This window comes from Panthera onca, chromosome F1, assembly GCF_046562875.1.
Source record: "Panthera onca isolate mPanOnc1 chromosome F1, mPanOnc1 haplotype 2, whole genome shotgun sequence".
Classification (NCBI taxonomy): domain Eukaryota; kingdom Metazoa; phylum Chordata; class Mammalia; order Carnivora; family Felidae; genus Panthera; species Panthera onca.
Window position 1 is genome coordinate 54,577,712 of NC_138355.1, and position 18,826 is coordinate 54,596,537.

At 34.4% G+C, this 18,826-nt stretch overlaps 1 pseudogene; it reads right to left on the reverse strand.

Moving 5' to 3' along the window:
• Window positions 1–3,350: 3,350 nt before the first annotated feature.
• The window catches only part of LOC132685830 (splicing factor 3A subunit 1 pseudogene), a 28,386-nt pseudogene continuing 12,910 nt past the window's right edge, over window positions 3,351–18,826 (reverse strand).

Consider the following 18,826-nt stretch of genomic DNA (forward strand, 5'->3'; position numbering starts at 1 on the left):
TGCAGCTGTAGGAAACTGTTACAACTAGTCATCTTTCTCTCTTCATGAATTTAGCATCCTTCCCTTTCATGTGGCTTTGTCATCATGGTGTCTCCAGCTGGACAGATGGAGTTTTTTCATGCATGTGCAGGGTTCCAAAGTAGAAGCTGTCAGAATTCTAAAGGCTGAGAACTGCAAGGAGCATAGTGTTATTTCTGCTAAATTTTATTTATTTTTCAAGTTTTAATTTTTTAATGTAATGTCCACACCCAACATTGGGATTTAACTTACAACCCTTAGATCAAGAGTCACAGCTCCACTGACTAAGCCAGTTAGGCACCGCTCTGTTAAGGTTTATTAACTGAAGCCAAACCCAGATTTGTTGAGAGGGGACTGCAGCAGAGAATGAGTACTAGGAGGTATGTATTCCATTGGTGGCCTCCAATATCAACAATGTATTAATAGTCTCCCTCACACAGTTAATGATGACAAATGTCAATCAGTTGGTGTGGATTAAAACACATTGCAAAACTTTAAGATTTTATATCAAAATAACTAAGAAACAGGCATGCTGTGAAACAAAGAAATCAGAATTTAGCAGTTTTTCCTTCTTACTATGTCCATTTTTTTTTGGGTACACACATATGGAATCTCTAATATTTTGACCAGTAGCTACTCAGGACAAGGCAGGTTATACCACATTGTTCTTAATTATTCACATCTGACTTTACAGTAATGTAAAGCTTTACAGTAGAATATATTTGTAACATTCAAAGATATCAAAGATGACTTCTTTGCCTTCATGAAGCTTTCAATCTACTGGATAACATAGGCAACACACAAGGGGAAAATATCAAACAAAATTCCAGGAGCGATAATCACCATGATGAAAAAAATAAAGCAGAACAGTCATGCGATTTTAGTTAGAGTTCACAAAGTTTTTCTGAGAAGATAATTTGAACAAAGACATGTATTTAGCTGAGAGAGTAAACCACCTGAAGATATGGGGCAAGTTGTAGGCATAGAAAATAGTGAGAACAAAGGTCCACAGATAAAAACACAGTTGCAATTTCAAGAATTTGGGCAGCAACATCTCAATCATTTTAGTTTGGTCCAAAGTGTTATTTTTTCAAGTCTTATTTTTTCCTGATGAGCCAAAACCACACTGGCTCAGCTAAAGCTGTGATACAAATCCTTGTCAATTAGCTCACCATTTAAAAGTATCTTGCTAGATTTTATTGATGGCTTTTAAATCTCTGCTGCCAAAAAAGATTTACTTCTTTAGGGAATTCTTGGCAAAAACTGATGCATTATGAAGGTAGACTCACAACTCAAAATCAAGTGAAAGAAATCATGTGTCTCAAAAGCCTATTATTTATCTCAATTCCATATGTAACTTTATAAATAAGGGTTCCTAGAACTTTTTGGAAGCTTGCAAATTACTGAAGTATAAAACTTATTACAAAAGTTGGAATGAAAATTCTAGTTTATTTATTTTTAAAATTTCTTTTAATGTTTATTTACCTTTGAGAGAGAGAGAAAGACAGAGTGGAGCCAGTGAGGGGCAGAGAGCAAGAGGAAGACACAGAATCCAAAGCAGGCTCCAGGCTCTGAGCTGTCAGCACAAGAACCTGAGGTGGAGCTCAAACTCAAGAACCGTGAAATCATGACCCGAGCCAAAGTCAGACACTTAACCACTGAGCCACCCAGGCACCCCTGAAAATTCTAGTTTAAAACCATTACAGCATTCGTGTATGTTGATTATCTTCTTACCTCATTAAATAAAACTACACCTCAAAGAGGCAAGTAAGTTGTAAAAAATAAAAATAAAAAATCACAACAGACATTATTGAGCTTATTTTGCCAACATTAAAATAGTTATGAGAAGCGTATCCAACAAGTACAAATGCATTTTTCTCTCATCTTTGTCAGCTGATGTTTTGAGAAGAAACACATTTTCTTCAACAATTATTTCCTTGATGTGGTAGTCACGTTCCAAGTGCTTTGGTGGTTTGTTTTTTCATTTGATTCCATTCCCCACAGAGTTCCCCTTCATTTTTGCCCTGCCTTTGGTCACTCTGACCACTCAAATCATCTTGTCAAAATATGGCTACCATCTTTGAAACAAACAAACAAACAATGTACAGCAGAGATTTCAAAGGCTATATTCTTGCCTACTAACAGTGTTCTTTTGGAAATGTAATTTTTAATTTTTCCTCACTGAAATTAGAGTAATGAACATACTTGTAAAATTATCACTACTGGGGCACCAGGGTCACTCAGTTGGTTAAGTGTCGGACTCTTGATTTTGGCTCAGGTCATAATCTCATGGTTCATGAGACCAGTCTGTCTCAGGCTCTGCTCTGGCAGTACAGAGTCTGCTTGCAATTCTCTCTCTCCCTCGCCCTCTGCCCCTACCCTAATCTCTCTCATGAACACTCATCTCTTTCTCTCAAAATAAATACATTTTACAAGAAATTATCATTACTATCTTTTACTTTTAACTGGTGTGTTCAGATAATTTATATTTTGCATAATTTTGATGTTTGAGATTAAATCTATGATTTGGACATCTGTTTTTTGTCTAATCTTGGGGTTTTTTTTTTGTTTTTTGTTTTACTTCTTTGGAATAACTTTTTGTGATTTTGTCTCCTTTTTTTGCCTCTTGCCTATTACTTTATGTTATTTTAGTGGTTATATAAGGGTTACATTATAGTACTGTATTTTTATCATATTCTATTTTCAAGTAATATATACTATGTCCCATAAAATTATAAGAATCTCCCAGCAACATACTACCACGTGTCCTTCCTGGCCTTGATGTTCACATTATGACATTTTACTTCTATATGTATTATAAATCCCACAATGTGCTGTTTTATTGTTTGGTTTAATCAGTTCATTATATTGTATAGAAATTTATGATTTAAAATGTATTTTATATTTCCCCACATTATTCTTTTCAGTGGTTTTCATTCTTGTTGGTATGATTTTCCTTCTGTTTGAGGGTTTTCAGTTAATATTTTTTCCGTATAGTCAGCAGGTTTTTATTTCTCTCAGTTTGTTATGTCTTAAAAAAGTCCTTATTTTTCCTTCATTTTTGAAAGATATTTTTACAGGAGTAGATCTCTTAAGTTGTCAGGTTTGTTTGTTTATCCTTTAGTACTTTAAGAAGTTTCTCCTCTGTGTTCTGACTTACACTGTTTCAAAGAGAAGTTTCAATAAGAATAAGATTTATCTTTGTAACTCTGTATATAATGTGTCTGTGTGTTCTTTGGTCCCATGCTGCTGTCCTCTGAGCCTGATGACCACATTTTCCTATATTTTTTTTGGCCAAAATCTTTTCTCCCAAGATAGGGAACACAAAATATTTATCTTGAGCAGGGCTTGAGAGCCTTGGGATCACAGTCCCTCTATACAATGACTTGGTCTGCAGTCAAGAGCAGAGGTGGAAGCATAGATCTCTGAAGGTTGGACACTTTCTGCCCTTCTTCATCATCTGAACCCTCATCCTTGTCTTGCACTTGGGCGTCCTGATCTAGCTGGGATGGACACTACTCTACCTTGTAGTGTTTCTTAACCTTCTCATCAGACTCCGCCTCTATCTTGACCGCCCCACCCTCCCCAAACTTTTCCCAGTGCTCCTGATTGAGTTTTTGGGCCCCCAGATTCTCCAAGGTGGTGAAGGGAGAAAAGTTCAAGTCCATTGTTTCTGCCACTTCCACCACTGACTGATCTGATGATTTGCAAATGTACATTCGCTCCTTCTCCTCTTCTTTTTCTCATCTTGGAACTTGGCTTGCTCCATTCAGTAACATACCTGGTCCAAATCTTCTCTTTTTTGAGATTATTTTATTTTATTTTATTTTATCTTAGGGAGAGAGAGAGAGAGAGAGAGAGAGAGAGAGTGTGTGAGCAGGGAAGAGGGGCAGGGGAAGAGGGGCAGAGGGAGACACACAGAAAGAGAAGATCCCAAGACCTTAGGATCATGACCTGAGCTGAAATCAAGAGTTGGACACTCAATCGAGTCATCAAGGTGCCCTTCTTTTTTGAGCTTTGCAAATAAGCCTTTGGGTGGAATTACGACCTTGGTATAATGTTCCACCAGCATGGTGAAGTAGTGTCAAACTGGTAGCTGTGCTATTCTTTCTGTATCAGCTGTGTCAGAAACAAGTGCCCATTCCTTGCCACAGGCTGAGCCATCAGCTTCATCACATCCAGGTTGAAGGCTGAGATGCAGGCTGATTATGAGATGGAGGGGCATGCTATGATGAAGTCAAACTAGAGGGAAGGCTCTTTGGGCATGATGGTCTCCTGAATTACCTAGTGTTGAGCATTCTAGGGCAGCTGCTGTTGGGTGGCTTGCTTCTAATGCTGCCTAATAACCTTGAGGATGGAAGCTGAGGGCTCCTGAGCCTTCCCCTCCTTGCATTCACTGACCTAGTGATGGTGGTAGGCATTGTAAGGGTCACTGGGGTTTAGGAAGTTGTACTGAGGGCTATCTAATTCTGTTATATTCTAAGCTTCAAATTCAGGTCTGTTTCTGGCCACAAATTTGTCAGTGCTATCAATGATATCCCTGATCTTTATAGAAGAGGGTAAATAATCCCCACCACCGGTTTGGAAGGGTAAGAATTCTCTTTTGAAGATGATTCTTCTGTGTGTACTCTGGGCATGGTGGCTGTTGGTAGTGATGAGGACACTCCTCTGCCTGGGTCTGGTCTTCATGACTAGAACAGTCAGCACTGCCTAGGGGTTCATGAGTGCTGTTGCCTTCTTCAAGACAGGCTCCCTGCACCATCGGAGGATGGCTAGTATATGTTAAGTGTGTGTATGTGTGTGTGTGACTCCCTTTAAGAGTTTCTCTGTGCCATTGGTTTTAGTCTATTTGATTACATTGTGACTTAATGTATTTTATGTTTCTTATTTTTTGTTGTTTTTAGCTTATTTGTAAGTTTATCATTTCATAAAATTTTTATTTTTTAAGACATATTTATTTAAATATCATGTTTACCCCCATTTCTTTCTTCTTCTTAAGAAACTCCAATTTGATTTGGCCTACATGAGATTGCTTTATTTTGTGGCTCAACTCACTGATGCTATGTTTATTTATTTTTCTTCCTATTTCATTTTAGTTTCTATTTCCATGTTTTAAAATTATTTTTCTCCTATGAGCACTGGGTGTTGTATGGAAACCAATTTGATAATAAATTTCATATATTGAAAAAAATAAATAAAAAAAATAAAATAATAAAATTATTTTTCTCCTATAATGTATAATCTGTTGTTAATCCCATGTAGTATATTTTTAAGACTTCAGTATATATCTCTTAAAAATGAGATTTCTTACATAAATTAAAATAATATAATTTGAAAAAAAATTGACAATAGCTTGATGAAATTTTCTAGTATCCAGTCCACACTAAAATTTCACCAGTTCTTTTCAGAACGTCTCCTAAAGTCATCTTTCTTTTGACAAGAATGTAAGTAGGGTTTACATATTACAATTGGTTTGTGTGTGTGTGTGTGTGTGTGTGTGTGTGTGTGTGTGTGTTTTAATTTTAGATATTGTAGCTTTTTTAGGGGATATTTATTTACCTATAATTAAATTTTCATTTTAATTCCAGTATAAACATACAATGTTCTATTACTTTCAGGTATATAATATAGTGATTTAATAATTCTATAGATAATTACTCAGTGCTCATCATAAGTGTACTCGTAATTCCCTTCACCTATTTCACCCATCCCCCCACTAACCTCCCTTCTGATATGCTAGATATTGTAGTTTTTATGTACAGAGTTTTCATATGGGACTTCTTTACTACTCACGTTCCTTCTAACATTCTCAATATTTCCTATATCTTCTTGATATGAAATGCATACTTTAATAAATAATTGAAATATACTTTTAAGAATCATTGTAATATTCTTGCTTACTAATCCTATCATTTAGGTCATTTCTAGGCCAGATTTGACTGATTTGCTTTTCTCCCCATATGGGTCATATCTTTACAGTTCTTGTATATAGATAATAATTACTCCTAAACTCCTATTCCAGAAAAAGGCCACAGGTGCAACACAATTTCAAACACCAGAGGCATAATGACACTTAAAATATTCCAAAATCTTTTTTATGCGGCATGTATAATATTGAAATTTAATGGTTATAATCTTTGAACATAAAATTATAACCTAAACTAACTTAAATAGCCATATATCCTAGGTATATATTCATTAACAGAGTAAAAGCATATAAAATTATGCATCTTCACCAAGTGTCATTAATTCTAGAAACTTAAAGATGATTCAATATTAGGAAGTTAATGAATATGACTACCATAGTGATAAGGCTGAGAGAGAAAATCACATGATTAACCTCATTAATGTTGTAAATAACTCAAAGTTAAACACGCTTTTGTGTTCTTACTTACACGGTTTCCCCCCACTCACTCTCTTTCAAAAACAAATAAATAAACTTTAAAAAAGTCAGTTTTAGGGATTTAATTACATGAAATGCTCTACCTTTATTTAGGAAAATAGATTTAATTTAGTTAAAACAGTAAACAATACTGTTTAATTCTTGATATATTTGTATTTAAAACTTACTTAGCATGATGTGGTATTCTCATCTTTGTTTCTACTTTTCCAAGGTAAGAAAAGTCATATCAGTATTATGAAGGAAACAAATATCTGCTCTATGGTTTGTCATACAAATTTGAATTTTAAACAACAGTAAACAGGAGCACCTGGGTGGCTCAGTCAGTTAAGCATCCGACTTCGGCTCAGGTCATGATCACACAGTTTGTGAGTTCAAGCCCCACATTAGGCTCTGTGCTGACATCTCAGAGCCTGGAGCCTGCTTTGGATTCGATGTGTCCCTTGCTCTCTGCCCCTCCCCGACTTGTGCTCTGTCTCTCTCTCAAAAATAAATAAGCATTAAAAAAAAAATAAACAACAGTAAACAGACTTGATTGTTAATGCATGTCATTTAAAAAAATTTACTACTGCCTATCAAGCAAAACATGAAATAAAAATATAAAGAAAAATTGGGTATCAATCCATCAATTATATGAAATACTAATTATTTCAGATCTTTTTCATTAAGAAGCAAATATTATGGAAAAATTGAAGCCCCAATATTCCATTTGCCAACGTATTTCCTGGAGTGCCTGGGTGGCTCAGTCAGTTAGGTGTCCAACTCTTGTTTCAGCTTAGGTCATAAGCTGGTTTCCTGAGTGCAAGTCCCACATTGGGTTCTGTGGTGGCAGTGCAGAACCTGCTTGGGATTCTGCCTTCTTCTCTCTCTCAGCCCCTTCCCAACTCACGCTGTCTCTCTCTCTCTCACTCAAAATAAATAACTAAGCTTAAAACATAAAAAAATAAATAACATTTCCTTTTATTTTTTTTAATTTTAATTTTATTACTTATTTTAAATTTTTAATTTTTGTTTTAGAGAGTGTGTGTTTGAGTAGTAGAGAGGGGCATAGAGGAAGAGGGAGGGAGCGAATTCTAAGTAGGCTTCATGCTTAGCACAGAGATGAATGAGAGGCTCAATCCCACCATCATGGGATCGTGACCTGAGCTGAAACCAAGAGTCCAACGTTCAACCAACTGAGCCAGCCAGGAGCCCCTCAACATATTTCCTAAACCTTTTCCAAGAGGAAAGAATTCTAAATTTGGGGTTTATGATCCTTATTTATTTAATACTTTAACTACATTTGAATGTCCTCTTAAACCACATTTAATATTGCTTCACACATTTTTGAAATATATGTTAATTGAGAAAACCACTGCCTGTGTGATGCACATGATGATGCAGGGTTTACTGGATATGTACAAAATTGAGAAAACAAGTATTTTTTCCTCAACTATCATGTTTTTATGTTTACATTTTTTTTAATGTTTTTATTTATTTGAGAGAAAGCGGGGCAGAGGAAGAGGAGAGAGAGAATTCTGAGCAGGCTCTGTTCTGTCAACACAAAGCCTTATGAGAGTTCAGACCCATAAACCATGAGATCGTGACCTGAATCAAAATCGACGTGGACATTAAAGCAACTGAGCCACCTAGGCACTCCAGGTGCCTATTATGTTTATATTTTTAACTTTCATATATCTTTACTAAAATCTTCCCTATTTTGTTTAATGTAGCATATAATTTATTAAACTCTTCATTTCCATTACTAATTGATATATTTGTATTATCTTATTCTATTCATTATATAAACCACAGCAATATCCAGAAAATTAGAAATGAAAGTTTTACCCTTTTTGCAAGGTTGCTAGACTTGTCATAAAGTGTGTTAAGTATATAAAACCTTTCTTTGTTGGCGTCACTCATGCACCCATTTTCAAAAGTTAAAAAAAGTCCCACATTCCATCTAATTGAATACTATAGAACACATAATGCCACTGACATAGAAAATAAATTCTTATATAAGTAGTAGCCAAGAGCAATGAAAGAGATAACACACATAAATCAGTATTTTATATTTTTCCTCATATTCTCTATCTGTGCTTCTATGAACTACAGTATTAATCATAGGGCTTATTAGTGTTAAGTCCTAGTTATTTTTAATTTTTTGAATGAACATGTGTGATTATTACAGTAAATGCAACCAAATTAACATTAAAATCATCTATTTAAAGAAAAAAACCCTGCAATTCCAATCATTTCTCTATGAATGTAGTTTCACTCTATTATGGACAAAAAAATACAGTTTGTGCTTGGGTTGTATTGCCTTGGGGCAATTACAGTTACATAGTTTTGATCAGTGGACCAATACAAAAATAATGCAATTCATATGTTTTAGATTTCTCTGATATATTGAGTATTCACACAAATGCTAACAGATGATCAAATAACATGATTAAATATGTAAACATATCTATGTATTCTGAACAGGTTTCAAACAGGAATAGCTTTATATATAGAAGTTTCCTTAATAATTTCCTCATCCTTTTTCATCTACCCAACATTCACTCATGCTTTAATCTCCACTACCATAGTATATCATGAGAGTAATGGTAAAGGTTTCCTGGTGCCAGACATCTAGTCAGAGTCTCCAAAAACAGGTGTTTGGAAATGTGCCAGTTTGTAATGGAGTTAATAATATAAAACAATAAAGTGGGGTTCTCACAAAGCTTAATGACTTCAATTAAAAGGAGGAACTCTTTCTTATAGGTACTGAGCATATGACCTTTGCATTTTTATTATGCTGTTTTTCTTTCAATGTAGTAAATATTAATGGTAATAGATATTTACAATATGCTTTTACTTGAGAAATTTGGAAGAGAATTATTGTATTTTTATTTTACAATGTAGTGTTTTGGGTAAAAGATGAAATGTAATAAAACAGTAACAAAAAAATAATGTTGTTTTAACTGGTAATAAACAGCCTGCGTCACTGAATCATTACAAGGAGACTTAGTCATAGTATCTTCATGTTTCACAGTGCACTTTACCTGAGTGTGAAATATCCACTGTCACAGTAAACCACTGGGAATTATATTTTTACTATTTTGCAACCCAATACATGTTTTCTTTTTTCTTCTTCTTTTTTTTAATGCAGGCATAATTGGCATATAACTTTATATTAGTTTTAGGTGTACAACATAATGATTCAATATTTATATATATTGTGAAATATAGCCACAATAGCCTAGTTAACCACAATAGCCTAGTTAACATCTGTCATACTTGTACATTTTTTTCTTGTGATGATAAATTTTAAGATCTACTTTCTTAATAAATGCTATATATTTTTTCATTTTATATTTTATGGTGCTTCCTGGGCCAACTATTTTTCAAATGAAAGATATTTTAAAAATAACTCAAGCATGTTTTCAAATCAGAGGGGGCATAGTTCTTTTTTTGTGAAAATATGTTTTGTAATATATTCAAAATTTTCCATCAACACACTTAGATTTTCCTTTTATTTCTTTCCACACTGTTTCTCAATATATAGCTGTTGGATCTACCTATTCAGAAATGAAAAGTGACCAAAGGAACCAACTAAGGATTTATGAGTAGATTTACCAAAATATGGATAAAAGAGGATTTTATAAAAAAGCATATGTAAAATAAACCACAGAAAATAACGAATCTAGGAATACACATAGAATTTCAGATATATTTCTTTAAGACCTCAAAGCAATTATACTTTGATATTGAAAAATATACATCTAATAAAATAAATAATAAATTAACAGGAGGAAATAAAATGTGAGTTAACTATTAACAAAATAATATAAGAAAAAGATACTCATAAACTATATTACATGCACTAAAATGCACAAACATCTGAATAGAGAAATAGTATAAGCGAAAGGCATCTAAATAACATGTGAAAATAAATGGAAATAGCAGACACAAATAGCAATAGAAAAGCACTGGTGAAAATGGATAAAGAACAAATAGGATGCCATATAGGTATGTAAAGGAGAAGAAAACAGAACAAGTAAAGTTCTTCATATGAAAATAAATATTTATGTATAAAAAGGAAATCTGAACATCTATATTGAAAGGTAACTTAAAAGGCACCTGAGTGGCTCAGTTGGTTGAATGTCTGACTTTGGCCCAAGTCATCATCTCGTGATCAATGGGTTCCAGCCCCACATGGGGCTCTGTGCTGGCAGCTCCAAGCTTGGAGCCTGCTTCAGATTCTATGTCTCCCTCTCTCTCTGCCCCTTGCCCGTTCATGCTCTCTTTCTCAAAAATAAATGACGTTTAAGAAAAAAAGAAAGGTAACGTAATACCATATGGAAAAATGATGTAAATTGATAAACAAAAAAGCCATATCCTAATAAAAATACCAAACTTCAAGATCCAATTGTTAGGATGTCCTTAGAACCACAGTAGAGGGGACGGCCATCTTGCCAGCACAACCCAAGGAAAAGCCCCCAGTAGCTGCCAGAATGAATTGGAGGTCAACCAATCACCCAGCGACAGCATGACCAGCCGGACGGGAAAAAGGCCCACCCGGACCTAAACCCGGAACCACTGCAGCTTAAAAACCCCACCCCACCACACCTGGATGCAACTTCCCTGACTCCTCTCTCTCTCTCCCTGAGTCATGGAACCTTGCCCAAGACCTTAGTTCCCAAATAAAGCCTTTGACTGCTAAAATTTTTTAGCCTCTGACTCCTACCTTTACCCTGCCTTACGACTGACCCTAACACTAAACATAATGGGTAATTAAGGGAAAAGAGAAATCACATATTACAATACCCTGAAGAAAATAGTAACCCAAGAAATTCGAACTTATTTTTTCTTTAAAATATAAACACAGATGAACAACAGAGAATTTTTGTGGCTGTGAAGTCATTCTGTAGGGTATCATAATGATGGATATATGTCACTATACATTTATCCAAATCCACGGAATGTACATCAAAAGTGAACACTAATGTAAACTATGGACTTAGGTGATTGTGATGTGTCAATGTAGGTTTATCAATTTTGACAAATGTAACATCTACCAGTGTTGATAGATGAGGGTGGCTATGAATGTGACAGTGGGCAGCAGTTTATGGGAGAACTCAGTCTTCCTCTCAATTTGCTGTGAACCTGAAACTGTTTTTTAAAAATAACCTCAGAAACAAATTTAAAAAAAAAATACTGGCCAACACAGCCTGAATATTTTCTTAAGTTTAAGTAAACTTGAGGCAGATCTCTTCCTGCCTCTAGGCACATGACCTCCCTCCTATTCTGGCCTTCACAGAATCCAAATACCTTAACCAAAGAGGTCCCTCCACTCTCCTTTCTTGGAGCATTTGCTTTTAAATCACTTCTAATTGCAAATTCTTCCCCTGCCTCTTTGAGATGTAAATCTTTTTCAAATGTCTCTGAGTACCTTTATAACCCAGGACTGACTTTCTCCCTTTGAAATGTCATCATCAAGGATAGTAGCTAGCTACCCCATCTACTAGTTTATGTGGGGAATTGGAGCCTAGCCTTAGTGAGCATCTTATTCAGAGTCCTAAAGCTACCTCCTGTCATGAAGAGAGGAGAAAGTTTACATTTCCTATGGGTAAGTCCAAAGAGCAAACACAGATGGCCTAGGATTCCCCCAACTCTGCTCTTAAAACTCCCTTGGCCCCTCTTTTTAAAAACAGTTAGACTGTTATGTTCTCTCTTCGCTGTTGCAAGAGCCTCCAATAAAATCTCCGTTACCATTTACTGTATCTGGTGCAATTTTTGCTTTAACAATACTTAGTGTCATTTTTATTTTATGAAATGACAGTTTCAAGAACTGCAGGGTGCAAAATACAAATGAATATTATTGATTAGAAATAAACTGTATTAGAATAGTCATCTCTCATTTTCTTCAAAATACCCTTAAATATGGATCCATACAAGTTTTAATTCTAAAACTAGATATAATAGCTTAAAAAGGTTGGACTAACAAAAATTCATTACTTCACTGTGACTGAAGGATAGCAATTGTGTTCATTTTAATACTTCTGATTTAATGTGCAATCATCAGAATTTGCCCTGCATGTAAAGGAAATTTCTCAGACTAAAAATCAATAATAGCAGTTTTGAAAATCATTTTCTATTGATGAGATTCCGCTTCTAGAATAAGACTTAGCCCACAATTTGAAACTTTATCGTAACATGAAAACAGTTCACAATTACTGTAATTTTGAATTTAACTCACATTCAAATTGAAATGGGTGGAAAAATAAAACCCTGTATGAAACTGTTTTCACTGTATGTGTTTTGAAGCATCTTTTAAAATGTAAAATCAACATTGCTATTCTAGTCACAGCAAAGTACTTTCCCAAATGTCATATTAAACTCATTACTGGGAGAATGACAAGGCTTTCTAATGTGATTGTCATTTTCTCATAATAAAGGCAAAAACTGCAAGTGCTTCTGAACTTAAAATAAGATGTGATTGGAGCTGGATGAATTAGCTCTGATGAATATGTATATCAAATGGTAGTATTTAAAAAAAATATATATATGCTTTGTTTCCATTAAAACCTGTATTTAGCCGACTAAATTTTTACTTAGAATATCCTCATTATCAACTTTCTTGACATCAAAGTTGCTTCAGAGTTACATTTTTAAGAAACAGTTGACACAATATTTGTTACACATTGAACATATTTTGGCTGCTTTTTTTCAAGTCTTTGTTATTTACTTTTATCATATTCATACTCTTCATCACTCCGCTTCGCAGTTCCTTGGCTTGCTTTTAGAACACTATAATGTATTTTTCTCTTTGCTTTAATATTATGGTTGTTAGGAAAAGAACATTGATAGATATTCCATGAAACATTTTAGCTATATAAAACATAATTCTAATTTTTTTAAGTTTATTTGTTTATTGAGAGAGAGAAAGGGTGAGAGAGAGAGAGAGAGAGAGAGAGAGAGAGAGAGAGAACGCAAGCGCATGTGCTCATGAGTGGGAGAGGGGCAGCTCCATCACATCAATACAGAGCCTGGTGAGCTCCGTCTCACCAACCCTGAGATCATGCCCTGAACCAAAATAAAGAATCTGACCCTTACCCAACTGAGCCACCCAGGTGGCCCAGAATTTCAACTGTTTAAAGTCAATTATAATAGACCCTTTATAATAGACATTTGCTATTATCTCTCGGCTAAATCCACAACTATTATGCTTATAATAGAATTACAATTTTCTTAACAGATTATATTATTGACTTGTGTGAATAATTTTAGGCAAATGATACAAACAATTTTGACTAGGGAGAACGTTTTTTAAAAATAGGATAATTTTAGTCTAGAAGATTAGGTTTTGAAAGATACATCTTTGCATGTAATTTTAATTTCTCTTCAACAATTATTGAATGAATACCTAACATTTTTTCTTCTTTATATCTCATTCTTTTTTGAAATTACTCTATTTTTTTCCCTTTTTTCCTACACTTCACTGAAAATGACCTTGCTTAATAAGTGGTTAAATTGAAATGGAATTTTTCATTTTCCATTTTTTATCTTCTTTAGAACATTCCAAATATTTGACCAACCATCCTTGAAATGCTCTTTGAAGTCAATTCCTCACAGTATAGAACACAGTATTTTTTTAACGTTTATTTGTTTTAAAAGAGAGAGAGAGAGAGAAAGAGACTGTGAGTGGGGTAGAGGGGTAGAGAGAGAGAGAGAGAGAGAGAGAGAGAGAGAGAGAATCCCAAGCAGGCTCCATGTTGTCAGTGCAGAGCCAGACGTAGGGCTCAATCTGATGAACTGTGAGATCATGACCTCAGCCAAAATCAAGAGCCAGATGCTTAACCGACTGAGCCATCCAGGTGCCCCAGCACACATTTATTTCTGATACTTTACTAGTTGAAGCTAAACTATATCCTTTGCTGAGCCAAAAATCTTCTACTAGAAATGAATGTCAAAGTTCCTTAGGGTGTGGTGTTAGGGCACTTTCTACTCTTACTCTTCACTGTCTCCCTTGTCCACTTGTTCCCAAGCATATTCAACATCAGAATCACCTAGGACAAATTGAAAACCTGTACATTTTTGAGACACCTCCTCATAAATTTACTACTAAAATAACAAACAATGTAGACTCTTTCCATAGCTCTTGGAGTGGATGTTGAAGATGGGAGTCCCACCAAAGCAATAGAATACCTAGGTTCTAGCTTTTAAACTTGCAGGAATGAATGAGGAAAGAAATCACGCACAGAATTTTACCTGACCCGTGATCAAGACAAATTTGAACTTCAAACTTCTACCAAGTCTTGGTGTCATAATGTTAACTATTAAGAATTTACAGTTTTCTTCACTGAAAAGATACTCTACTGAATCTGGTTATTGTACGCACACACATGTATTGTGCTAGAGAAAGAACTGCAATAGTGTCATTATGCTGAGTTGTATCTATTCTGCATGAAAGGTCATGTTTATATTTGTTGCATTTAGAAAAACATATCATCCTTAATAAGGATTGCTTATATATTTTTCTGAGGTTTGTACTATTTATATTTGCAGATGTTTCTGTCTCTGTATGAGTGCATTGTGATAAGAATCACACACATTTGTGATCAAGTGATTAGAAGGTTTTTGTTCTTTTTTTCATCTCACCTTGGACCAGGGTCTGGTGTGTAATGAACAAGTAAAACATCTGTGTTAGAAAAATCACCTTGAAGAAGATATTCATATTATTGTTAACCATGGAGGGCATTAATGGAAGAGAAATCTGCTTTGATTTAGAGAATGCAAACTCAATTCAACAAATATAAAATATTCCTGTGGTCAGAACATTCTCATTATCACACTACCAGCTACTTGGTATGGGCTCCTTAGTCACTTGATCTATGTGAGCTAAATATCATTTTCTGGTCTCTGTCATCTCATCATCTTAACAAGCAGGGGGAAAGCTTCATCTTTAATATCTTTTCCCAGCACTCCTATTTTTCAGATAATGACACTTGAACCATTTTTCAATTATTGTGGCCATTACTACATCAGTAAATTTCTCAACAATTTAATGAAGGCTATTATGGGACCTCCAGGGATGACATGATTAGGTGGTGGATGGGCAGGCCACTTATAATGACTCTACACCACCATTACTATTTCCTTGATATTTGGATTTTTGATCTATGATATTACAAGGAATTTCTAATTACTCACTTTTAAAATAATGTCCATCATCGGGTCCCAGTGGCTGAAGCTAGCACATTGGGCTAAAACTAATTGGTGTGCACATTCACATTAATAGATTCAGTCTGGTAGAAAATGATGCTGTTTCTTCTTTTTTTGACAATCATACAAATGAGTTTATGCATACGCTTCGGTAAGTCCAGCTTCTGTTTTTTATCAGAGATATTTACAATTAGAAACAAGGACACAAGGGTCAAAGAGAAAGTAAAAGCATAGATGCTACAGAAGTGTCCCATGCTTGAGGAGACAATTTGACAATGAAGCTCTACCAAGACAGTACAGACATGAGGGATCAAATTTAAGGAGAAAAGGGAACTGTAGGGAACTAAGCCTCACAATGTGAGACATTTCTCCCAATGAATTTACTAATCCCTAAGCTTTACAAACAAGAAATCTTGAACCCAAGCAGAACATAGTGGCTAGGGAGCTGCCACTCTGAAGAGCTTTTTATAGTCTCATTGACCGAGGAAACAAACATGAGACTTTAAAAAATATCCACGGAGGTGTGTTCTTGGCAAATATCCTTGATTTCCATTAAAACCCCAGAAAGGCTATACATTAAGATTAAAATTAAATAGTTCAATCCTCTTCAAAACTAAATTCTCACATGAATCAATTCAATTACTGTTTAGATATAAGAAATCTGATCCTATTATAATTACCTGTGGAATATTGTTAATTCCCCTTTGCAGAAAGATACCATCAAGAACTTTTAAATTTTTTACATGCAATTCCAATCATTCTGTAAAAAGAAAATAAGCAGTGTGATAAATAGAACCAGATGACAAAATTCAAGATGTTGTCAAATAACTGATGTCAGGTAAACACAGAAAACCATTTCTTACAATTGCAATATACTTTAGGCTTTATTCTTTTCAAAGAAATTTCTTTCAGTTTTCTGATTTCATCCATACAATAGTCCTGTGAGGTAGATGGGGCAGACAACAGAATAGATCCAGAAGTGATCAATATATGGTAGTTATCATCTATGATCTCTCAAATATTTTGTTATTAATTTCTGAGCAGAATGTTCAATAAGGGGGAAAATTACTCCCTGAAATCTGGAGACTACATTATTCAATACAAATTTTAGAAACGAAAAAGAAAATCATAAGATTTAAGAAATAAACAGATTAATAGTATGCAAGACAGCAGCAGATAGTAATAATGACTAAGAAAAGGGATCTGAAAGAGGTTTCTGGCTCAGTCAGCTGAGCGTCCGACTTTGGGTCATGATCTCGTAGTTTGTGAGTTTGAGCCCCATGTCGGGCTCTGTGCTGGCAGCTTGGAGCCTGGAGCCTGCTTCGGGTTCTGTGTCTCCCTTTCTCTCTGCCCATCCCTCACTAGTACTCCCTCTCTCTCTCTCTCAAAAATAAATAAAAACATCTAAAAAATTTAAAAAGAAAAAAAGAGAAAGGATCAGAAAAAATATCCAGACTGATCATAAAGAGACAAAACTTACATAGAAAGTATGAAGAGATGAGTCATATGACAGACTGTTACACACACACAAAAAGAAGTTCAGCAACCCTCCATGTAATGAGTCCCCAAATGAGAGGAGACTATGACAGAGGTAATTATTTTGAGAAAAACGTGGATTAAATACACTGTGAAAGGATGGTGTACATACAGACTTGGTTCATATTAAGAACAGCATATTGAATAAATAAAAGAAAAATTAGGTGTATCAGAGGAAAAAAAACTCCTTAAAACCCAGAGGAAAAATTATGAGCAAGAGTAGAAAAAATATATTATCATTAAAGGAGCAAAGATAAAACCACAGTCAAATTATCAATAGAAATATGGAAAGCCAGAAAACAATGGATAATATCTTTAAGTACTGAATGCTAGAATTCTATTTTAAAAAAATATTTCAAAAAATGAAATAATTTTCATACTATTTAATTTGAATTTCACATTAACCAGCCGTTGTAAAAATAACTGAAGAGAGACTTCAAGATAAAAAATGGCTCTAAACGGAAAATAGCAAATGAAGAAAGGAATAAAGAATATACAAAATGTTAAATATTGTATGAATCTAAATAAATACAATGTAAGACTGTATTTATTTGGCTTTTGAAGTTTTACATGCTAATTATATTAAGACATGAAAAAGGAAAATTTCATGCATCTATTTAAATTTTGAACCTTTGAAATACAATTATAATTCCTGTTTTAATAACCTCCCCTGCTAATTATAATATATGTCTCATTTCTCATTCAATTTTGATGACATCATTACTTCTATTAACATGTTTCATTTTTCCTCGTTCCTTGGATGCCTCCTCTATTTTTTTTTAACCATTTTATTTAGGAATGGTTGACAAAAAAGATAGCTGTACATATTTAGTTTGCACAACCTAATGAGTCACCATAGCCACTGTGTATTCTCCACACCCCTGATGAAGATCAGTTGATGATATAAGTGTGGGTTTATTTCTGGGCTCTCCATTCTGTTCCCTTGGTTTATCTGTTTGTTTTAATACCAGTACCATACTGTTTTGACTGTTGCTGCTTTGTAATGTATTTGGAAATAGGGAAGTGTGATAACCTCCCATTTTATTTTTCTTGCTCAAAATTACTTTGGCTATTCAGTATCTTTTTTTCCCCCCATAGGTATTTTAGAATTGTTTTCTATTTTTGTAAAAAAAAAAAAGTCACTGGAATTTTGATAGGGATTACATAAAGCCTGTGGGTCACATCAAATAGTATCAACATTTTAACAATATTGTTTCTTCCAATCCATGAACATAAGATGTTTTCCACTTATTTCTGTCTGCTTTATTTCTCCAGTGTTTTATATTTATCAAGGTGCAGATCTTTTGCCTCCTTGGCTAAGTTTATTCTTAAGTACTTTTTTTTTCATGCTATTGTAAATGGGATTGCTTTTCTTAATGTTATTTTCAGATAGTTCATTATGGGTGAATAGAAATGCACTAATTTTTATGTTGATTTTATACCCTGAAACTTTACTGAATTTTTTTATTAGTTCTAAAAGTTTGTGTGTGTGAAGTTATTAGGGTTTTCTACATATAAGAATCTGTCATCTGCAAACAGAAATTTTACTTCTTTTCCATTTTGGATGCCTTTTTTTTCCCTTGCCTAGTTGCTATGGCTAGAACTTCCAGTAATATGTTGAAAAGAAAAAGCAAAGTTGGGCATAAGAACAACCTAAGCCCAAAATTAGCAGAACGGAAATGA